The 22,579-nt window shown below is 45.8% G+C and overlaps 1 long non-coding RNA gene and 1 pseudogene across 6 annotated transcripts in view; both read right to left on the minus strand.

Moving 5' to 3' along the window:
- Nucleotides 1–22,579, minus strand: part of LOC109276607 (uncharacterized) — a 71,562-nt gene that overhangs the window by 43,195 nt on the left and 5,788 nt on the right. The gene's annotated exons all lie outside the window — the stretch shown is intronic.
- LOC109276606 (ATPase PAAT-like) lies at nt 3,213–5,086 on the minus strand (annotated as a pseudogene).

Below are 22,579 nucleotides of genomic sequence, written 5' to 3' on the forward strand. Positions count from 1 at the left end.
AAGCAGGCTTAGGCGGGCTCCGTGCTGTCAGCGCAGAGCCTGACTTCGGGTTCCATCGCACAAACCCTGAGATCATGACCTGAGCCAAAATCAAGAGACGGATACTTAAGTGACTGAGCCACCAGGCACCCCTCTAAGGCATCATTATTAACATAGTTGGCTCAATAACTATGCTACAGTCATAGGTCATAAAATGAACATGGAAGGAATATTTACCCTGTACGAAGCCCTGACAGTTGTTCTCTTTGGGGAATTAAAGAGAGCTGCCCCAACAGAATCCCAGGGGAAGAAAGCTGCCTGGAAGAAAGATGACCCCTAGATAAACAACCATAAACAGATTTCAGTATCATCATTAGGGCAACAAATCATCCTTCAAACCCGCCAGCTGACAGCTCTGTGATCCCGTACTGATGGGAAAGTAAACCCTGCTGGGGTCAAATAATTGAGGGAAATATGGCCAGATTAGATGTCATCCGATGAGTTTACATTCTATAATAATTGAAACAGTCATCGGAGCTCTGACCCTGCCTTAATCCAGCTCTGCAATACTTAATATTTGTGGCTGCTCCTGGTGGCTCTCCCTCAGCCCTCGCTCCTGGCCCAGGATTTGTTGAAATAAACTGGATTTCCTGGGTGAGATTTGAAATAAATTAGCCACGCGACGGCCACCTTCCCACCAGGTGCCCACTGGGTTCCATGTACTGCGTGATTCTAAGCGCTTAGAAGCACTTTCTAACAGCAACTCAGTTGCGCCAAGAGAAAAGAACGAATCGTTCATCTGCTGGCCCCAACAACCAGGAGGAATCGATTAAATTACCAGACTGTGCCATGGGCCTTGTTTGCAGCATGAGAGACAATTCTAGCATTTGAGTCAGAGCAAAAGAGGCAGCCCCGAGAAGGGCAGAGCCCAAGGCCGTCCCGTGGTTTGTTGTGGTCCACTTGGGCCGTCCGTCTCCCTGAGATCATACGGCAGCCGCTCCCCTCTGTCTGGTCGCCTGGATTCCTTCACGAAATTCCACTTCATATTTTCATATTTGTAAGTCCGCATAGCTGCTCCCCACCATTCATTCTTGCCCTTTCCCCCATCTGTTTATATGAGGCAACCACATGAGAGGAAAAAATAAGACACCCTAGAAATTAATTCCATGAAGTAAGAATTTACTGTCTCTGCCTCCTAGGGGAGCACAAAAGAAGGGGAGAGGTCATTCTGTAATTCACTCCTGAAAACGTGACAGCTGCTGGTTGTCTCAGGTCGGGGGGTGGGGCATCGCGTCTTATTTTCCAGGACCCAGAGTTTGTCTCTCTTCTTGATCTGTGCAGTGACGGTCTTCTTGAAAGACCAAGTTCATCAAGCGTTCCATGGGAGTATCGGGCTGGGTGATTGACTCAGTGTGCTCACTGTCATTGAGGATAAGAAAATGTCGAAGTTTGAAGGGAGCTGAGATATTATCACGTCCAACCACGATATTTTACAGATGAGGAAACAAAGGCCAGATGGATAATTGTTTGCCTCAGGCCGTGTATCAGGTATGTGGCATAGTCAAGACCAGAAGTCTCAAAATCTCTTCACTCCCCAGTCCGGAGAATATTCCCGGGCAACGTGCCCCCTGAGCTCTGTGCATCCCTACCTTGTATTGAGTCCCCCATGGAGCTCAGACTCAGGAAAGCCCTGTCAGTGACAGAGAGGGCACTCTACAGGTGTAAATCCATATAAGCTTTCCAGATGACAGGAATATCCCCTGTGATTCCAGAAAAAAATTCACTTCAAAATATATGTTCTAAAGAATAGAGATGTTCATAAAGTTGTATGCAAAAATAGCTTAGCAATTAATAATATAGAATTCATATTATAGACAAGATCTCAAAATTATATATATGATACCAATCTTTCAATTATAGAGAAAGAGAGATTTTTTTTTTAATTTTTTAATGTTTATTTATTTTTGAGACAGAGGGAGACAGAGCATGAATGGGGGAGGGTCAGAGAGAGGGAGACACAGAATCTGAAACAGGCTCCAGGCTCTGAGCTGTCAGCACAGAGCCTGAAGCGGGGCTCGAACCCATGGACCGCGAGATCATGACCTGAGCTGAAGTTGGCCGCTCAACCGACTAAGCCACCCAGGCGCCCCGAGAAAGAGAGATTTGAAGGACACTACCAATTGGATCGTAAAAAGGGTTTTCCTCTTTGTTGCTTTTTCTTTTTTTCTTTTCCCAGAGAAGATGAATTTATTTTTTCGATGCAAATATACCACCCTTCAAGGCATATAAGATAGTTATAATTTCTGAAAGTTGTATCTGCCAGCGAGAACCACAATCTTGTTGATTCATATGCCTCAATCCTTCAGCGCAGAGATTCAGTGCTTTATGCTTAAACGTGGCAGAAAAGGTGTCTCGAAAGAGGAACCACTCTTGGGGCGCCTGGGTGGCGCAGTCGGTTAAGCGTCCGACTTCAGCCAGGTCACGATCTCGCGGTCCGTGAGTTCGAGCCCCGCGTCAGGCTCTGGGCTGATGGCTCGGAGCCTGGAGCCTGTTTCCGATTCTGTGTCTCCCTCTCTCTCTGCCCCTCCCCCGTTCATGCTCTGTCTCTGTCCCAAAAATAAATAAAAAACGTTGAAAAAAAAAATTAGAAAAAAAAAAAGAAAAAAAAAAAAGAAAAGAAAGAGGAACCACTCTCAGCTCAGAAAAGAAGAGTTCCTTATTCATTCTGGGTTTATTGGGATGAAACAAGATGACTTCTCTTGTTTTGCATCAGACGCTAAATCTAAAATAATAATCTTAACAAATAGTCCAGTTCTGGTTTTCCTTTCTTATCCATAGTATCGCTCTGATGTGACAGAACATAAGGTTAATGGCCCGATGTAAACTAATGTTGCAGAAACATCACGTCTAATTTTTCACCTGAAATAAACAACATAAAATGTATTTTGGTGATCTGAAATTAAAGGTTGCAAGTCTTAAGGGCTCAGAGAACCCTTTCTGAGAACGATCAACTAGAAGAAAAATATATCAAATACTGTATTTTTTTCATTCTTCTAAAACATAAGGTCTTTGTATAAATTAAAACAGTACTTAAGTCAAACACATATACAACACACTCATGAATCGCACTAGAAATCCTTAAAAAGTTTAGGGGCACCTACGTGGCTCAGTCAGTTGAGCGTCCAACTTTGGCTCAGGTCACGATCTCACGGTTCTCAGGCCCCGCGTCGGGCTCTGTGCTGACAGCTCAGAGCACAGAGCCTGCTCCAGATTCTGGGTCTCCCTTTCTCTCTACCCCTCCCCCACTCGTGCTCTGTCTCTCTGTCTCTCGAAAGTAAATAAATGTTTAAAAAAATTTTTTAAAGTCCTTAAAAAGTTTAAATGCTTAAACAAAAATAAAAGTAAATAAAAGTAAAAAATCAAAGCAAAAAATACTACAAACAAAAATAATCTATGACCCTATCACATTACAGTTCTAGATTTACAGTAACAAGTACAGCTAAAATGAGCACTGAGGTCACTTGATGTAAGATGGTCCTCCCCTAGTTGCTTTGAACTTTTGGGGTTTTGGCTTTGCAATAAATGTGTAGTAAATATCTGTAGTGCCTTGTACATGATAAGTGGGTGGGGAGTAGGGATTCTGCAGCGTGTTTATTAACAAAACAATCTTTGTATCTGTGTGCTCCTGAAGTTTATATACTCGCAGATCAATATATTCCACAAGAGTTTTTCTTCCATCAGGTCCATATTTTTAGTAAGAGTCTTTTCCAAATAGGAGCACACAGGTTGCTCTTCCATTGCAACACCAACAATGACCAAACGTCAGTGATGTTTTCCTGCCACTTGGCATGAATGTCCCACACGGAGATGGTTGACCAGACTACATAGATTCTGAAGAAAAGACAGCAACTCGGAGTTGCGAATATCAGAGTTGTCACTTGCTTTCTTTGCTAGGAAAGAAGAAATTGCATTTTTAAGGTCATTCTCAAGGAGAGGATGGTTTTGTGGCACAATTTTACACTCTGGGGTTTGTAATATTTCCTCCGCCAGGTTGCTGTGGACTCTTCTCAATGGAAGCATTTAAGTCTCCAGTCACGGTTCCAGATGTCAATCCAGTTCTGAAAGGAAAAGGAAAAGGAAAAGGTGTGGAGGGTGACTCGTGCAAGGCTCCTGAGGTCGATGACGATTGTAGGTCAATCGTACGTTTGGATCCCTTATTTCCCAAAACCGGCCGATGCCGCTTTCCAACAGGAATCCAATTCTGCCGTTGAAACCTAATCGTATTCATCAATTGCTGAGCTCCAGGTGACAACCTTGACCCCGGAAACTCCACGAGAGTTTGGACCCTCTGGAGGTCTAGCCTCGATCCTAAAAAACAAAAAATACTGCAAACAAAAATAATCTACGACCCTATCACCTTACAGTTCCAGATTTGCAGTGACGGGTACACTTTCAATGAACACTGAGGTCACTTGATGTATGTAAGATGATCCTCCCTTACTTGCTTTGAACTTTTGAAGGAGAGCTGGTTGAGGAATTTGCTGAAACCGGCCTCACGTGTACCATAACTTTAGTGATGAACACATATTGCTTTTCACCAACGGAGAGCAACTTTATTTTACAAGCGTGGCTGGGGGACTCCAATTTTCTATATTTTTTGTAGAAAATCATTTTGTGCTCACCCCGTTAGGGCCAAATCTCAGGTAAAAGGAGCAGGGGTGTTCATCTTGGCTGTTCAGGCTTCTCTTCAAACTCACCAGATCTCGGCCCCAGGAAAGGTGGCACGCAGACAAGCCTGGGTGCGAGGAAGGCTCTGGGCCAGAGTTCCACCTGCAGCATCCCAGGAAGAGGCCAGCAGGGGCGGCAGGTCAGTCCCTTGTCCTCAGGCCCGGTCTCCATTCTGCCGCCGCCAGCCCAGGCTAACCCCGGAAGCTCTCTTTGTGATTTTCTGAGTTTTTTTCCAAGTTGTATACACTGATTGTGTTTGTACTTTACTATTTTAATTGGGACAAACATTACTTAAAACAAACCAAATGTTTTAGTAAACATTTCTTCATCTTGTTCTTGAGCTACACCTCCACTGAGTGCTTCTTTGAAATCAATTTTCTGGTCCATGAAGTGACTGGACCATCCCCCCCCCCCCCCCCCCCCCCGCCCACCAAACTACCATCCCATTCTGATCCCCTCCCCTGGAGGCTACATCCCACTTCCTGTTCCTCCTGCAATATACATGCTCTCTGGTCTACTGAGCTCCTGCCACAAAGAGAATTCTCACTCTAAAAGCCAGTATTTTAGTCCTGAATTCCGGCACCCCAACGTTCCAGCATCTGATGTCAGACAGAACCATTGGGCCAGTTGCCCTGAGAACCACGCCGACATTGATTTGAATCATTCCTACACCTGGTGTCCCAGATATGTGCGGAAGTCTGGCCTTCTCTTGCCCTTGCTGGAATCCCTGCTCAAGGCCTCCTTCCTAGTTCCAACATCCTCTGGTGGCTTTTCAAATCCAGGGGTTGAGAACCCAGCAGGCTTTGAGTCTGTATCCACTGGAGCCATGATGTCTGGAATCAACTGAGGTTGAGGTTCTCCTATGGACAGCTCCCTGGAAGAGGTCCTCATCATCTAACACTCACAGCATGGCAGAAAGCAAGCAACAGTGTAAGGGCTTGTGTTTAAAGAAATATTTAGCAAGGGTGGTTGAGCTTTAGATGAATACATTCCATTTCACCATAGACACAAGCAAACCATGGGGGTCTTGTTGGACTTGGCACTTTATGGTTCCCAGAGATGGCACCATATTTCTAAAAGCTGTTTCCAAGGAATCTTCCAAGAAAGCAAGCTCAAGAAGAAAATCAGAGCTCTTAGGCAAGTTAGTTGCCCTTAAAACCCAGTTGTCTATAAAAAATATTTTTAAATAAAGTTTTCCCTCCAGATTATAAGAGAGAACTCTTAAACATGGTTCATGTGACAGAGGCATGGGGTCGGGGCAGTGGAAAATGAGCATCCCTGACTTGCCTTGTGTGAAAGGAAACTATAGCTTTAGTTTTACCCATTAAAATCAGGTTAGCGTATAAATTTTTGGCAGGAAATTAAATGATGCAAACAGATGTAGATAGCAGCATCTTAATGCCCAAAGCAGTTTGTCTTTAAATATAAGAATACAATAAAATAGGGGGGAAAGTTCATTTCTGAGCATCTGTTTTTATCTCGAGAGGAACTATCGGAGACAAGAGGGTGAGATTGCTTTTGGAACCGTGTGAACATGAGTCAGGCAGAGCAGGTATGAGGGGACAGCTCTGGGGCTCAAGGTCCAAGGGTCAGACCAAAAGGAGGGACAGTAACTCAGAAGGCTGTTTTGCCAGCCTGAGCAGCATGTGGCAGGACCCTGTTGCAAGCCTTTTACAATCCACTTCATGGGTCCTGGGATATCTCCACCCAAGGCAGACCCACTCGGGGTCATTGACTGGGGCCTGGTGATTCCGTCACCGAATCCGATTTCCTTGGGGTATATTTGTTAGCACATTCTACAGCTTCAAGAAGTCAGACAATACGGGGATAGAAAGGCACCTGGGGCCAAGAACAAGAATTGAATTTCCTATGAAAATAGCAAACTACAGGAACCTCTATTCCCTATAGTTCTTCCATGCAAGCCATACCCAAACCACATCCCAACGATGTAGGGGACGCAACTCTGGGATGGATTATGTGGTCAGTGAGTTGGAGGCTGTATGCAAATGCTTGATTGCAGAATAATAGGTAGAATATTACATCAGTTATCATTTCAAAAAAAAATATGTGATTTCTGTTTTGCATATAAAGGCACTGGTAAAATTCTATAAGGATATACCAGTCTCATAACAGTGGCTACTTGTAAATGCATAAGCTCTAAGGGAAGTGTCTGAGGAGATATGCAAAGGCTTTCAGGATTAGATGAGATTAATTTTGAAGAATATGTAAGAAATGTAGGAATTACCAAAGCAAATAAGGAAAAGGTGGTATTCCAGTAAAGAGGTCAGCATTTCAGACTACCACCAGTAATTCAGTATAGCCTGAATATAAGGTGCATAGAAAGAGTTGATAAGAGATGAGATTGGAAAAGGAGGCAGGCTTCTGATCTTGATGCGTCTTGTATTTAATTCCAAATAATTTTCATTTTTTCCTATAGGCAGTAGAGAGCCTATATTTGATTACCAGTAACAGAAGGATCATCCAAGGATGACTCAATAAGAACATCTATTTCATCATGTATTAGCTCTGTTGCCATGTGGACAGGGTGGAAAACAAGAGTGGATACAAGGCAGATACCCTGTTGGACAGGAGACGTGAAGCCAGTGGTTTCTGAGATTGCGTCTGATGAACCCCTAGGGCAGTGATGAGGGAAGGAGCCAGGTGGGGAGGGACTCCCATTTAGGGGGTGCTGACATGCTTGGCCAACTTGATTTGGAGTGAGAGCCAGAATTCATCTTTATATTGCCAAGAACGGTTTGCAAGAGTAGACGAAAAAAAAAAACTAACCCAGGGTGGAAAAAAAAATCAGACCAGTAAGACTGGTGGAGAAGGAGCATGAGGGAACTTTCTGGAGTGATAGTAATACTCTATACCTTGATAGGGGGGTTCGGTTACACAGGTGTATAAATGTGTCAAAATTGATTGAATGGTACACCCAGAGATTTGTGCCTTTCTGTGCAGAATTCACCCTCCACTTAAAAAAAAGACCCTAAACAAACACTGCATTCTAGTTAATGAACATATAGTAAAGCATTTAGGAGTAGAGTGAACTAATGAAATGTACTACTTTGAAATGTACCAAAATAGGAGGTAGATTTATGGATGGGTGGAGACGTGGAGTGGTGGGTCCTTCTGTGTAAACAAATACACCACAAGTGAATTGTATAATCTTGGTGGCACCAATTCACTGTAAGATTCTCTCAACCTATGTTTAGAAATTTTTCATCTAAAACATGGGAGGAGGTGGGAAACGACCTACAAGAAAATCTTTTCTCAGAGCCTTAATACCTACACATCCTTGGGTTCACATAGTCACAGCCCTGGCACAAGACAAATCTGATTATTTTGTAATTATACAGTGCCCCAATAATGGCACCCTGAATTTCCAGGAAAAACCTTTCGCTGGGTGGATGGGTAGACACTCTCTCCCGAACTCTGACCACAGTGTTTCAGACAGAACAGTTTGCATACATTAATCGATAGCTGTTACACAGTAGTCCTTCATCAAGCGCAAGAATTAAATTCTTGAAAGCCCCATGGGATGTGAATTGAAGAACTGAAGATTCTATTAGGAATATAGTGCCGGAAGATAGAGGTTCCAAAAGAACCCAAAAATTAAAAAAAAAAAAAAAGTTCCTAAATATTTTTCACAGCAAAGTAACTACACAATTTAAATTTTTAAATGTTTCGCAGTAATCATTAGCACCACAAAATTAAATATTTGCCATCCCTTTCTCAAGGCCATGGTGTCCCCAGCTCCGCCCTATTAGCATTTCAGGTCACATCATTCTTACGGGGGTGGGGGCTGTCCTGTGCACACCTGGCCAAATACCGGGACTTCTCACCTCAGTGGTGACAACCAAACATGTCTCCCAAACATCCCCAGGGGAGAAACCGCCCCTGGCTGAGCTCCCGGGCACCACATCCTTGTCCTGGGCTGCTTTTCTCAGCATTTCAATGAGATGCCTGCAGATGCGTTTGCTTTGTTCTGAGTGAGTCCCATACCAACAGGCACATACCCCACATCGAGTCCTTCCCCTGACTGTCCAGTGCTGTCTGGTTTTATGGTTCCAGATTGTTCTGCCCGCTCCAGAAGAAACATGGGAACCTTGCAGCTTGAGACAGAAAAAGCTTTCACTAAACTTTATCTAAATAATGTGCTCAGCTCTCTGTTCTGATGCCTTTAACTCCCCACCTCCTTCTCCCCCCTACACACACACACACACACACACACACACACACACACACACACAGGGATGTAAAGACTCCCTTGCAGACTACATCATGCCAAAGTCCCCCTCCTGAGCCTCTCTCTCCTGCTCTGCCTCTGGCATGATGTCTCTTTTCTAGTCCCTAAAACAAGTCTCCTAACTTTTTCTAATTATCCCCAGCTTGAGTGACTCACAATTCTGGGTTTTCATCATTTCAGCAAGATGTGCAAAAGCAAACCTAGACATATGAGAACTTTGGGGAAAGAAATCGACGCTAAGGGGAAGGTGACCCAACATTCTGCATTCGATCTAAGGTTTATAGCTACCAAAGTTGGCGTGACTACTCATGCTGCCCGTGTGGGGGCACAGGGACCTTCCTGGGTTCTCCTTTGCCACCCTGTGCAGTGCACGGTCACTCCCAGTATTGGCAGGAGAATCCTAGGACTCCTGCTCTGACGTAGGAGGGGTTATAACTTTTTCAGGGGAGACTGCATCTCCAACAAGGATGTGACCGTGCAGGAAATTTCCCTTAAATGGCAACTTTGGGGTCCCTCTGGATGTTGCCCTAACCAGAAATGCCCTTTGGGTCTCCTCAGTGTCGAAGTGCCATGATGGCTTCCAGACCCCCTGTGCGGTATCTTCTGCCCAGACTCCAAGTGAGATGGTGTCACTGACTGTTTGCTGGTAGGAGGAGTGAATCTTTTCCTAACCCTTCCGTCTCCCTCACTAAGTCTCAATGCCCTGCTGGGTCTGGACTGACAAGATTCAGCTCCATTGACTTCTTAGAAACACGGGATAGAAACAGCCAAATTAGGGGCGCCTGGGTGGCTCAGTCGGTTGAGCATCTGACTTCTCAGGTCATGATCTCGCAGTTCGTGAGTTCGAGCCCCGCGTGGGGTTCTGGGCCAACAGCTCAGAGCCTGCTGCTTTGGATTCTGTGTCTCCCTCTCTCTCTGTCCCTCCCGCCCCTCGCACTCTGTCTCTCTCTCAAAAATAAATAAACATTAAAAAAAAGAAAGAAAGAAAGAAATGCCCAAATCAGCCAGGCCCTCAGGGACAGGAAACAGTGACCTCCCACATCCTTGGAGAAGCACCTCTCTTATCCACCGTCCATGTCACATGGCACTGCATCACCCAGACCCCAGTACCTGCCTCTTCCCCATCAGACTGAAAGCTCCGTGAGAGCTGGAATATAGATCGATCACCGCTGATCTCCCAGCCCTGATCACAGTACCTGGAACACAGCAGATGCTTGATAAGCACTTCATGAGTAGAAAGGAAGAGAAGCGCAGTTTCAAGCATGTCAGGATTTTACAATTCCCAAGCTGCTGCCAGAAGAACCGGGCAAAGGGAGGTAAGAATGAGTTTGCACATTTGGTAAAAGAATTCGTGCTCTAAGAAAGAGGTTTACCCTAACTCGTTTCCCATCCTGGACAAAACTGACAAATCTTTCTGGTACTCTGACATTTGGTTTCTGGGACTGTGTTTGTTTAACCACAGATCAATGAAAGTCGCGATGACTGGCTTCTCTCCACACCGTCCTCACAGCTTCTGGGAGTTCCAAGGCAGAGCTAGAGCCGGGGAGGCTGGGGGGAGACCCCAACGTCCCACGGTTTTCCAAGCCATGTACTCACCCACCCTGCTCATGCACCGAGTCACCAAAACCCAATTGCCAAACTGGGGGGCGCTGTGGGTTCAGGCAGTCTGGAGCTGAGGAAGGATTTTATTTCTCGTATCTTCTCCATTCCTGTCGCAGTAAGCAAATCACACCTTTGACTGTCAGCCAATCCCCTGACAGTCAGTAGAGGGAGAGTAATTGTCAAGGGGCGTGGCCTGTGATTGAGGACACACTGACTGTAACTTCTGCGTGGCCTGATTCAAGACCTCTTTTGCAAGCTATGCTCCCTTTGAATACGAAAAAACAGAAATGGGGGTCAAATTGGTGAAGCAACTTGGGAAAACAATTGGGCAGCATCCTTTAGAATTTTAAATACCCTATAACCTAGTATTCTAGTTCTCCCTCAGAAAACACATGTGTGAATAAGCTAATGAGTAGTAAATTGTGCACAAGGATGTTAACTAAAAACCTGGAAATGAACAAAATGCCCAACAACAGGTGAAGGGCAAAATAAGCTGATAGAGCCATACTAAATAATATTTGTTGCACGCAGCAGTTGAAGTGCAGTTAACTTGTTTGTACTAGCACGAGGAGGTCTCTAAGACATGTTAGGTCTTTAAAAAATGAATATAAATAACACAGTAGGAGCCCATTTGCTTAAAGCGTACATCCGTGTGTGTGTGTGCGCGCGCACACAAAAACACACTACACAACCTAAATCTTTTCTATAAATACAACAACCTTAGAATGTAAATCGATCGGGAAATGTGTAGAAAGGTCCACATCCATCTACTGACCATGGTTACCCTACGGTTGAAGTCAGAGAAGGAGAGAGAGGAGCAGAGAGGCCGAGGGTGCTGAGCAGGACAGAGTACGGTCTGATGTGTAATATTTTAGCTTTTACAAGAAGATAATATTCATGTGCACCTTGAAAATGTAACAAATCCAAAAATGGGCTGGGGGGACTACACGTCTCCATCTCTGCAGGGGAAGGAAGGCTATTAAACGGAAATCCCAGGAAGTAGCAGCTCTTAGAATTAGTGCAATGTCCTGAATGTGGGCAGGACTCGCACAGCTGAATTAATGCACTGACAATGCTCCCAATGCAAAAATGTAAACCCTTCGCCTTGAGAATTCTTCACCAGGAAGGGCTCTTCTGTATTAGGCAGAAAGTTGGACTAGATCCCCTTTAGTGTCAGATGCCTGGAACGCAGTGTCATCATCCAGTGTGTGATGACAACAGGTACAATGTACTGAACATCGACGTTTGCCCAGCACAGCCTGGGCACCTCACATGCCGTTTCTCAGCCAGTTCTAATCCCGGAGGTTTGTAGAGTTATTTCCACCCTACAAGTGAGGAAACCAAGTTCGTAATAAGCAGTGAGCTGAGGTATGGAGCCAGATGTGCTTTATTTCAAAGCCCATTCTTTTAACCCCGATGCCGCACAGTGCATGAGAATTCGGGGGCTCTGCCCCCTGGAAGAGGGTTAGGGGTTTTTGGAGGGGCCCTTTCTAAAATGTTTCCCAAAAGTTTGGAATAGCCCTATAGCTTCTTGGGGACCATGGAATAGTTTCTCTGTGTCCAATAAAATGAAGTTGCCTCTATAGAACATTTTTCTGGATACGGCATTCCTCAAATTCTGTCCCAGGAGCTGTGTGATAATGAAGTTTCATTGTCATTTGAAAGAGGTCGATGGAAAAGGGAAAGGAGTCCCAGGTGGGACAGATCTGAATGGTGTAGCAGAGGAAATGCTGTCCCCATGAACACAAGCAGCTGGGTGTCTGGACGCACCATAAAATTTTATTGTGAAATGCGCAGATGATGGGCCCAGCTGCAAAGCATCAGGAGGGTTTATCGTGATCTCCCAGTGCATTCTGGGTGTGCTCCCCTTTGACACTATTTTCGTGGGCTGAACCTAACTGAGATGAAGACATCAAAATTACTTCAAGGTGCCGTCCTGCTGGGAGGCACTCCATGGGCTTCCCTCTCTAAAGCTCATCATACCATTTGTCATGACCAGCAGCGAGAACAAGAAGTATTAAGCATTAACCTGAGAAGACGACGGGACCTGGAGTTTAGGAAACCTTTGTGGGTTATACCCCTATCTGACAGACATCATCAGTTACCAAGACTACTGTGAGACCTGTGGCCCTATTGGCCACACTTTGTCACTGAGCAAGATCACCAAATCATGCTATACAACTACACGCTTGTGTTTCAGGGAATGAGATAATCTACAGCCTAAAAATAGTTTGACTCTGTCCACTCACCCCATAACGCCTTACAAGCAGTTCTGTCCTTGGTAAAAATCCCTTCTTCTAAGTAAGGCTTTGCCTTTTCCCTTAAAGACCATGATATCCTCAATCAGGCTTTCCCCTATGAACCATAGGACACAAAAAAGTGTTTGGGATGACTATTTTCTCTCTCACAAGGATAGTACATAATTAGTTCTATTTCAGCCACACTGGAAAGAAGTTGGATCGTTACATAAAATGGATGCCTTCCACATCATGGCAGAATTCTCTTACTGAAGCCCCGTTGAGAAGGGCTTAGGAAGGCCTCCGGAGTCATACAGCATAAGATTAAGTCATAGAATCTCATGAGGAAAGGGCTTCATACAAGGGTTCCAGTTCAACAACCCCTTATATATATATATATATATATATATATATATATGTATATTTGCGTATTTCTCTTTGAGAGACAGAAATAAAGAGCGAGAAGGAGAGGCGCAGAGAGACAGGGAGACAGAATCCCAAGCAGGCTCCACGCTGTCAGCGCACAGCCTGACAGCGGGCTCGAAATCACAAACTGTGAGACCGTGACCTGAGCAGAAACCAAGAACGGGACACTTAACTGACTGAGCCACCCAAGTGCCCCAAACAATGTCCCCTTTTTCGTACGTGAATTCTCAGTGATACCCTGAAAAGTAGTCAGTTAGTCTCTGCCCAAACAGCTCAGCCATCAGAGGCAGCGAACTCCAGGAAGAAGAGTGCTCACTGCTAGAAGCTTTTCCTCTGGACGAGGTAAGAAGGGACCAGATGATAGGGAGCCTCGAAAGCTACATGAAGACATGGGGACTGCGTGGCAAACCATCAATCCCCAGCTCTCTGCCGGGCCAGAACAACCCCACGTTTGTTCCCCTCTGATTCTGCCAAAGCCCGTTATGTTATTGCAGGGAGGGGCACCCACAGAACTGTCGACAAGTTTAGAAATCTGATGCGGGGCCGGCAGGTAGATGCTATCAACAGGTAACACCATCCATCTCACTCAAGGAGATTTACTTGGCCGGGCAGACAGCCCCTCGAGGAATGCTATCTCTACCCATAACCTACCACGATTCCCCTGCCTCCTTGGAGAACTTGAAAATACCCCGTCCTGATGTCTTATCTTGTTTTCTCACATCAGGCCCGGGCTGAGGTTTCAGGTGTCAGGCTGCAGCCAGAAGGGAGATTTATGGTCCTGTTATCAGGGCTAGACAGCAAGAGGCTGTGGTCACACGGTGGGGAAACAATAGCCGGGCGGGGAGGGCCACGAGGAGGGCTGCTGGTCAGCACCTGGCATCACCTGTACCCACACGGTCCCCGGGGGCGGGTGGACTGGGCTGGGGGTTGGAAACAGAAATGTCCCGTGGGTGCTGGGAAGACAGCTCCCTCCACGCGAGCGCTCTGAGTGCAGTCACTTACCGGCTCGGGTGGTTATTGCCTATGGCTAAATCCACTGTCACATATTTCAGAGGTGCTAAATCATTCCAGCAACGTATAAAATAGAAAGCCTATCACAGCTGCTCAGGACTGAGGAGGTCATGATAAATGGACGGTGAGTGAGAGGACCCTTGGGGGCTGACGCAGGCCCATGTTCAAGCCCTAGAAGAGGCGTCCTGTTGACTTGTGCCATATGACAGCTGGTCTGCCCCCACCCTCCAAGGACAAAAATGAGAGGTTGCAAGCCAACTTCTACTTCTCCGGCAGGGGCAAGAGGGGTAGGCAGGAACAAACCTCATTACTATAGCAGCCCCGGGGTTTCTCAGTCAGCCATCTACCTTTGTGAGACCTCCCATCTCCATTTCTAACAAAGCCTCCTCGACTAAATATATATACAACAACATATAATATATAATACATTTTTTACATTCTCTCGATACAGATATAGATTAGATTAGATTACAGATACGCATTGTAGATTATAAATATGTATGTATTACAGATATAGATTATAATTATATAGATACGTTATCTATATCTCATATCTATATCTCATATCTATGAGATATATATCTATATATCTATAATATATAATATTATATCTCATATCTATAATATATTATCTCTATATGTAATCTAGATGGCATTTGATAAATGCCACAAAATATAGTATGATGAGCTAACTGCTTCCCCATCCCGAACCGTACCCTCGTGTTGCTGGACCCTGAACAAACAATCCCTGCCACTGTCCCCCGTGATGCTATGAGTGGGGTACGCTGGGAGAGAAGCTCTCCCACAGCTCTCTCCCAGCCTTCGGGTGTGTGCAGAAAAGGCGAGAGCAGACTTCAGTCAACTTCAGGGAAATCCCAATGCTAAGCAACAGGGAGCAGCATCCAACTCTTCCTGCCTTCCACTCAGGCTGCCAGCGGAGAATTTAGATTTGCCAAAGAGATTCTTTTCCAGGCATTAGGCTAAAGTCACCACTTATTCCCCACGGTCTGCCACACGGATATTGTCGCCTGCTGAGTCAGGGCCCTGGGCTGAACCTGAGCAGGTGACCCCAAAGGAAATAGCTGTAGTGTGCCCGGGAGCAGCTGTCTCCTTCAGAGCCCTGCTCAAAGCCCAGCCTCTCCAGAGACTCTTCCCTGGTTTACCCTGAGTAATTAAGCAGAGGCTGGACCACATACAACAAATATTTACCGGAGGGCACGATGTCAAGGGGCCATTGCAGTACTGTTAATTCAGCATACATTTATTTGGAAGCTTTCGTTGGTGAAGAGTGGAGGGCAGGGGTGCCTGGGTGGCTCAATCCGTTAAGCGTCCGACTCCTGGTTTCGGCGCAGGTCATGATCTCGTGGTTCTGTGAGTTTGAGCACCGCATCGGGCTCCGTGCTGACAATGTGAAGCCTGCTTGGGAGTCTCTGTCTCCCTCTCTCTCTGCTCCTCTCCCGCTCACGCCGTCTCTGTCTCTCTCGAAAGAAATAAATAAACTTAAAAAAAAAAAAAAGAGTGGAGCATAATGGATTCAAGAATGAGCTCTGAGCCATCCTGCCCGGTTCATATCCTGAGTCAGCATCCCTTTGGATATTTTTAAATTAAATGAGTTAATACATTCAAAATGATTAAAACCATGCCCAACACAAAAATAAGCACTCGATATATATTAACCGTTATTATGTTTACACAGTGGCGACGCCCTGGGGATGGAAAGATCAGTAAATCATTCTCCAGCCACCAAAGAAAATGGAACCAACGGGGGCAGAACATTTCAACACAGTGGTGTTTCCCAACCAGTCAGCCATGGCACACGGATATACCCAAAGCATTTCCCAACTATACTGCCAAACGGTAAACAATGCTTGAAAGGAATGTTTGCCACCCTGAGTATACAGCTGGGTTCCTCAGCTAAATCACTGAGTTGAGCTAAATCACTAAATGTTGTCTGGAACAGGGGATAATGCCAATCTTCCACCAAAGAAAAATCACACCTTACGAGAAAATGTAAAAAATGTAAGAATGTGCCACTGGGTCACAGGTATTTCTAGTTGAGCAGTGAGAGTACTCGGGCATACTTTTATCTGCTAATAACACGATACCCAACTAAAGTGGGTAACATGGAAGAACATGTATTATGTTGCAAGACAAGAAGCCTCGAGGAAGGTGGTACAAAGTTGGTCCAGCAACTCAATTACATCATTAAATCCCAGACTCATCCATCTCTCCAATCATCAGACCAAAGCCCATCAACTTAGTCCTTAAGTATCTATCCCCTAGGATGCAAAACGATTACCAGAGTTCCAGTCGTCACAGGTAGACATGATGATGTTCAGCAAAGAATTTCCAGTGGGTCTCCTTTCTTAGAGTTGCATGTTCCTCAAGGCCCATTGCCAACGTTGAATCACATGGCCCTACCCTAGCAGCCAAAGAGTCTGGGAACGCAAGTGCCTGGCTTCTTTGGCCTCCGTAATGGAAGATGAGCTATACCAGAAAAGTGCGTCACCATGAATGCCTGCAGAGCGAGTAAGCGAATCATCCAGAAACCGTGGATGTTTATTCAGACATTGTGAGTTTTTGTTGTGCTTGTGCTATAGTAGTAACTGTGTACTAATTATTACTAACTTGTTGAGTGTGGCTTTAAAACACGTAATCCTCTCAAGCGCATAGCCAAATACTCTAGTATTTCAAAAGGTACCGCAAACACGGACAGGCTGAGCCCTAGTTCAGTACGTGGCAGTAAATGATAGTCAAGGAAATGAAATGCTAGAGAAGAGACTGGAAAATCAGCCAGGAGATGCATACATATTCACATACTCATTCATTTTTTAATTAATTTTTGAACATCTGCTGTGTGTCTGGCACCATTTTATAGCGGCGAATAAGACGAAGTCCCTGACTTCATGGAATTTAAGTCTATTGGGTGTGACCCCGTGGCCTTTAGTCCCCAAGACCCAAAGATTCTATTATCATCCTAGGTTTATAGGAGTTTGCTGTTGTTGTTGGTTTTTGTCTGTAAATGTTTTTGCACTTGTCAAAGTGTGTCTTGCTTCCCTCCGGACTTCCCACCTCACAAAATAAGAAACACAGGGCTTCCATTAATTCTGCGCCCCGTGAAAGGAAAGGTTCTTCACCTTTCTTACATTGGCAAATTGGCAGAGTCCCAAAGGGCAGACCGATGCATTTACCCCAGCTTTGCTACCCGGAAGCCATACAGCCGTGGGCAAGTCACTCGGGGATCCGGTTTTCTCATCTGAAAGTGGGAACGGTAATAGCCTGTATTGCTACATAACGCTTTCATGACGCGGATCCTCGGTACAAAGCTTAGACAAAATCGGCACACAACGGCTGGCGCGTCACAGGCACTCCGTGTCCGGGAGGGGCTTGAAGCGGTCTTTGCTGCCATCTGACCTTGTAATCTCGTTTGCCACTTGTCAAATGAAGCCAGCCCTCTGCAGCAGGTGGCCAGGCCAGTCAATTAGTGCCTACAGATGGCACGGTGATCTGCTAATTGCTGCGAGGCTTCCAAAATCTAAATCGGTGTGGTGGCCCAGCTGCCAGGGACATCAAGTTTTCCTCTCTCCCGCCCCTGCCCTCAGCCCTGCTCCTGAGCATTCCAGCGAAAACTCTAATTCTCTGGAGACAGTCAGCAGTTTGTGCTGTTAAAAATAAGTCGTTTGGACCCTGACTGGCCACGTATGAGGACCAAGGAGGCACTTAGTGCCATCTTTGATTTCTTTATGCCCACCCCCACACAAAAATGGTTCTTAATCTACGGGAATTTTGACAATTCTCTCATGGTTCAGCTCTTCAGCTGTCACTCGGGCTATTCCCTGACTGAGCACGAGGCGAACAGGGGACCTGAGAAGAGACAAGCAATCGCGAGAAACCAGCAAACTCAATTATTTATTCAAGTGGCACAGCAGGGTGTATGCTCACCGCCATGAGTTAACGAATTTTCTAAAAAATTAGCTGAGCAGGGGCACCTGGGTGGCTCAGTAGGTTTAAACGTCCGACTTTGGCTCAGGTCATGATCTCATGGTCTGTGGGTTCGAGCCCCACCTAGGGCTCTGCACTGACGGCTCGGAGCCTAGAGCCTGCTTCGGATTCTGTGTCTCCCTCTCTTGCTCTACCCCTCCCCGGCTTGTGCTCTGTCTCTTTCTCGCAGAAATAAACAAACATTTAAAAAGAATTTTTTTTAAGAAGAATCAAAATTAGCTGAGTGTATCTCCATATATAAATATACGCTGTATTTTTTTCCAAATACATAATCAACTCCGTTTCCTAGCAACTCAAACAACCATCTGCTTTTTTTTGAGCTGTCTCATCACAGATGTCCTTCCTGAGTCTTAAACCACGGCATGGGCCAGGGCTTCCTGCTAGGAAGTATGGGTAGTTTGACATTTGTGGGGGAAAGGCCCCTGCACATATTTTCTCGTTGCCATTCTAAAAACATGACATGTTACCCAAACATCAAAGCATCGGTGTGTCCCTGGAACCTCTACAATAGGCCCGAGATATGGTGGCTGAATGTAATGGAAAATAGTGGAGAAGTGGAGCAGGGACAGAGAGGAAACAGATGGAGAGAGAGAGCTCCCCTCTTACACCCCAAAAGGACATATGTCTATGGAGCTGTGTCTTTTTTTTTTTAATTTTTTTTTTTATGTTTATTTAATTTTGAAAGAGAGAGAGACAGTGCACGAGCAGGGGAGGGGCAGGAGAGAGAGAGACAGAGAGACAGACAGACAGACAGAATCTGAAGCAAGCTCCAGGCTCTGAGCTGTCAGCACAGAGCCCAACACGGGGCTCGAACTCAGGAACCATGAGATCATGACCTGAGCTGAAGTCAGACGCTTAAAGGACTGAGCCACCCAGGCGCCCCTGGAGCTGTGTCTTCTTAAATAAGAAAAGCAGGAGAAAGAATTTGAGAAGAGGCCAAGCAAAAAGGACCCCCCCCCCCTTCTTCCTATTGTCATTCAGGACCAGCATGGATAAGACAAAGCTCCCTTGGAAGTGATAATGCCAAATTCAAGGCAAAATTCAGAAGCCAACTGCAGCTTTTCTGCTCGTGTTGGTCAGCTCAGGCTGCCAAAACAAAATACCACAGACTGGGGGGCTTAAACAACAGAAGGAGGCTGAAAGTCCAAGATCAAGATGCCAGACAATTTGGTTCCTGATTTGGGCTCTCTTCCTGTGCACACAGATGTCTGCCTTCTAGCTGGGTCCTCACCTGGCCCGGAAAGAGAGAGAGAGGATCCTGATTCTATTGGGTCAGGACCCCGCCCTGATGACCTTATTGAGCCTTAATCACCTCCCGATAAACCCCATCTCCAAATACAGTGATTTATGGAGCGAGGGCTTCGACACATGAATTTTAGGACACAATTCTGTCCACAGCCCTGTTAAAAACCTTGCCCTTTCTGAAGGCCCCTCGCTGTACCCTGGGTGCAGCCATCCTGAGCATGTACCGTGTGCTTCAAGACACAGTGACCCAGGGGGGTGCCTGGGTGGCTCAGTCTGTGAAAGCGGCCGACTTCGGCTCAGGTCATGATCTCGCGATCCATGAGTTCGAGCCCCGCGTCGGGCTCTGTGCTGACAGCTCAGAGCCTGGAGCCTGTTTCAGATTCTGTGTCTCCCTCTCTCTGACCCTCCCCCATTCATACTGTCTCTCTCTGTCTCAAAAAATAAATAAACGTTAAAAAAATAAAAAAAAAATAAAAAGACACAGTGACCCAGGGGCCTCCAACTCACTACAAATTCTCAACTCAACCCAACTCAAGTTCTACCCTCCCTTGTGGTCATAGGCATGTAAAAAGTCCTTTATCAGTATTAAAACTTAGGGGCGCCTGGGTGGCTCTGTCAGTTAAGCGGCCAACTTCAGCTCAGGTCATGATCTCACAGTTCGTGGGCTCAAGCCCCACGTCGGGCTCTGTGCTGACAGCTCAGAGCCTGGAGCCTGCTTCGGATTCTGTGTCTCCCTCCCTCTCTCTCTACTCTTCCCCCACTCATGCTCTCTCTCTCTCTCTCTCAAAAATGAATAAACATTAAGAAATTTTTTTAATTTTTTTAAATACTCAAGTTTATATTTGAAAAGCATTGCTGCTTTGTCAAAGGATTCCTCAGATGACATATGCTACATGAACTGTTAAGAGAGGCAGGAGTATCTGGGTAGGAAGGGCTTGGGATTTCTGCCCACTGGAAAGTTGTTAGAAATGAAGGTAAAGAGGAACTAAACTCATGGCACAGGACGACGGTAGATGGACTTTAAGTTGTACCACACTTGCCTCTGTTACTAAAACAAGGCGACATGCTGGTCATCATTAATATTATTCTTAGTGTTGTCTCATAAATCTCCATTTTTCTCATTTAAAGAGAAACATACGGTATATTACATACATAATTTTACACCTCTAAAGATGATCCTGCTCCAAGGCATGGAGAGGAAAAGGCTAAGGCTCTGTCTTCCTCTCAGATTCCACCTACATTCTATTTAATTCAGCCAAAATTTAGGAAGCAAAAGATTATCCTCGACACTGACAAAGCTGAGGGTCAGGAAGGGTGATCCTGCCACACCCAAGGTCTTTCCCTCTCTCCCCCCTAGTCTGTAGGTCCTGGGGCCGTGCCTGGGCAGAAGCACAGAACCGGACCAGTGCATTCAAAGGACCCTCCACCCATCTTGGTCTGGAGCGAGAATAGGGCACAGCTCCCACACCCACAGAGAAGTCAGACCGAGGAAATGATGGCGGCGACGTCACAGAAGAGCCCCAAGGTGTTCCCCCATGCCCAGGTCATTCACCTCATTTCCTTCCCCTCCTCTCCTGGCTTCCTTCTCTCCCTGTCCTGATTTGCCTGTCACCTGACTGTGCCCAAAAGGGCTTGCGTGCACTTCTTGGAGATCGACAACGCACATCGGTGAGAAGTCTTGCAATTAAAAGAAAACTTATTTAACCCAGTATTTCCCAAATGCATTTCTTTCCCATGGCAGCGCGCAGCCCCATGGGTGGCTTCTAAGTGTTGCCGACCAGTTTTCAAATACGCACTGAGCTGCCTTCATTATAACCCTTAAGATGATAGTGTTTGCTTTCGGTTCTCTCCCACCTCCTAGGCACGTCCCCTCACTTTCGGCAGGTACTATCCTTTTACCCCTTCTCTGCACTTTGGGACCTTAGATTCAGATCTTCTTCACGACCCTCAGACACAGAGGACCACCAAACAAAACCTGTACCTGCCAAACAAACCTGCAACACCAAACAAAACCTATACTTTCCAAACAAAACCTGATGCTCTAGGCTGGAATTTCCAACTGGGAACTCTAAGGAACACTTATCGTCAAGAAAATATTAAAGAGAGAAAACTCACGATTAAATATGTTTACATATTAAATTCCCCCCTTTGATATTTGTAAGACACATTACCGAAGGCTCTGAGAAGTCTTGTATTAGAGAAACTTATCTAACCTCCCTTTCCCAAATGCATTTGGCCGCACTGCCCCTTTTTAATAACACCTAACAAAGAAAGAATCACCAGTCCACGGAATACCCTTTGAGAAACTCTGCTGGAGTTTTCTCCTCTGAACCCCTCCTGTGCCATCAAATCCCCCCTGTTTGCTGTCTCATTCTGTCAGAATGGTTCGAATAGGTGAGCTAATAATGGCTCATTGAGTTAAGAACAGCAGGCACACTATTGGGTACTGGTTGCTACTCCGCAAAATACTCTGGAAAAAAAAAATCATTTTACAGATGAAGAAACTGAGCCCTAAAGAAGGGAAGGAACTTTCTCAAGTCTTGCCCAAGCAGGAGGTAGCAAGCTGAGAGCTAAATCCCAGCCTCTGTGATGATTCCTTTTAAACTGGCCACTCTTGTCAATCAGGGGTTAATAGGCTCACTTTCCAGAGCTGTTTACATTTTAAAGTCAAAGAGAAGAAATACTTTAATCCCAGAAGAATGAAGTGAATCCCGACTGACAGGGATCACGGAAGACTTTGAGGAAGCCAAGGAGGCTGGTCTTCCTTCAGACCACAGCCCTCTCTCCCCGTGGATACAAGGAAAGTTTTGCCTGCTTGGGCAAGGAACCCTTCCACCCTCCTCCCAACTAAGGTTGTAAGGTTCTGCAAATAGCCATGTATTTGCGTGGAGGCACAGCGAAGGAGTGGGGCTAGCTAAGAATAAGTTGGGGGGCGGGGGAGCGCCTGGGCGGCTCAGTCCATTAAGCGTCCAACTTCGGCTCACGTCATGATCTCGTAGTTCCTGGGTTCGGGCCCCGCGTCGGGCTCTGTGCTGACAGCTCAGAGTCTGGAACCTGCTTCGGATTCTGTGTCTCCCTCTCTCTCTGCCCCTCCCCGGCT

Source organism: Panthera pardus, unplaced genomic scaffold (genome assembly GCF_024362965.1).
Source record: "Panthera pardus isolate Hobbes unplaced genomic scaffold, ASM2436296v1 HiC_scaffold_21, whole genome shotgun sequence".
NCBI lineage: Eukaryota > Metazoa > Chordata > Mammalia > Carnivora > Felidae > Panthera > Panthera pardus.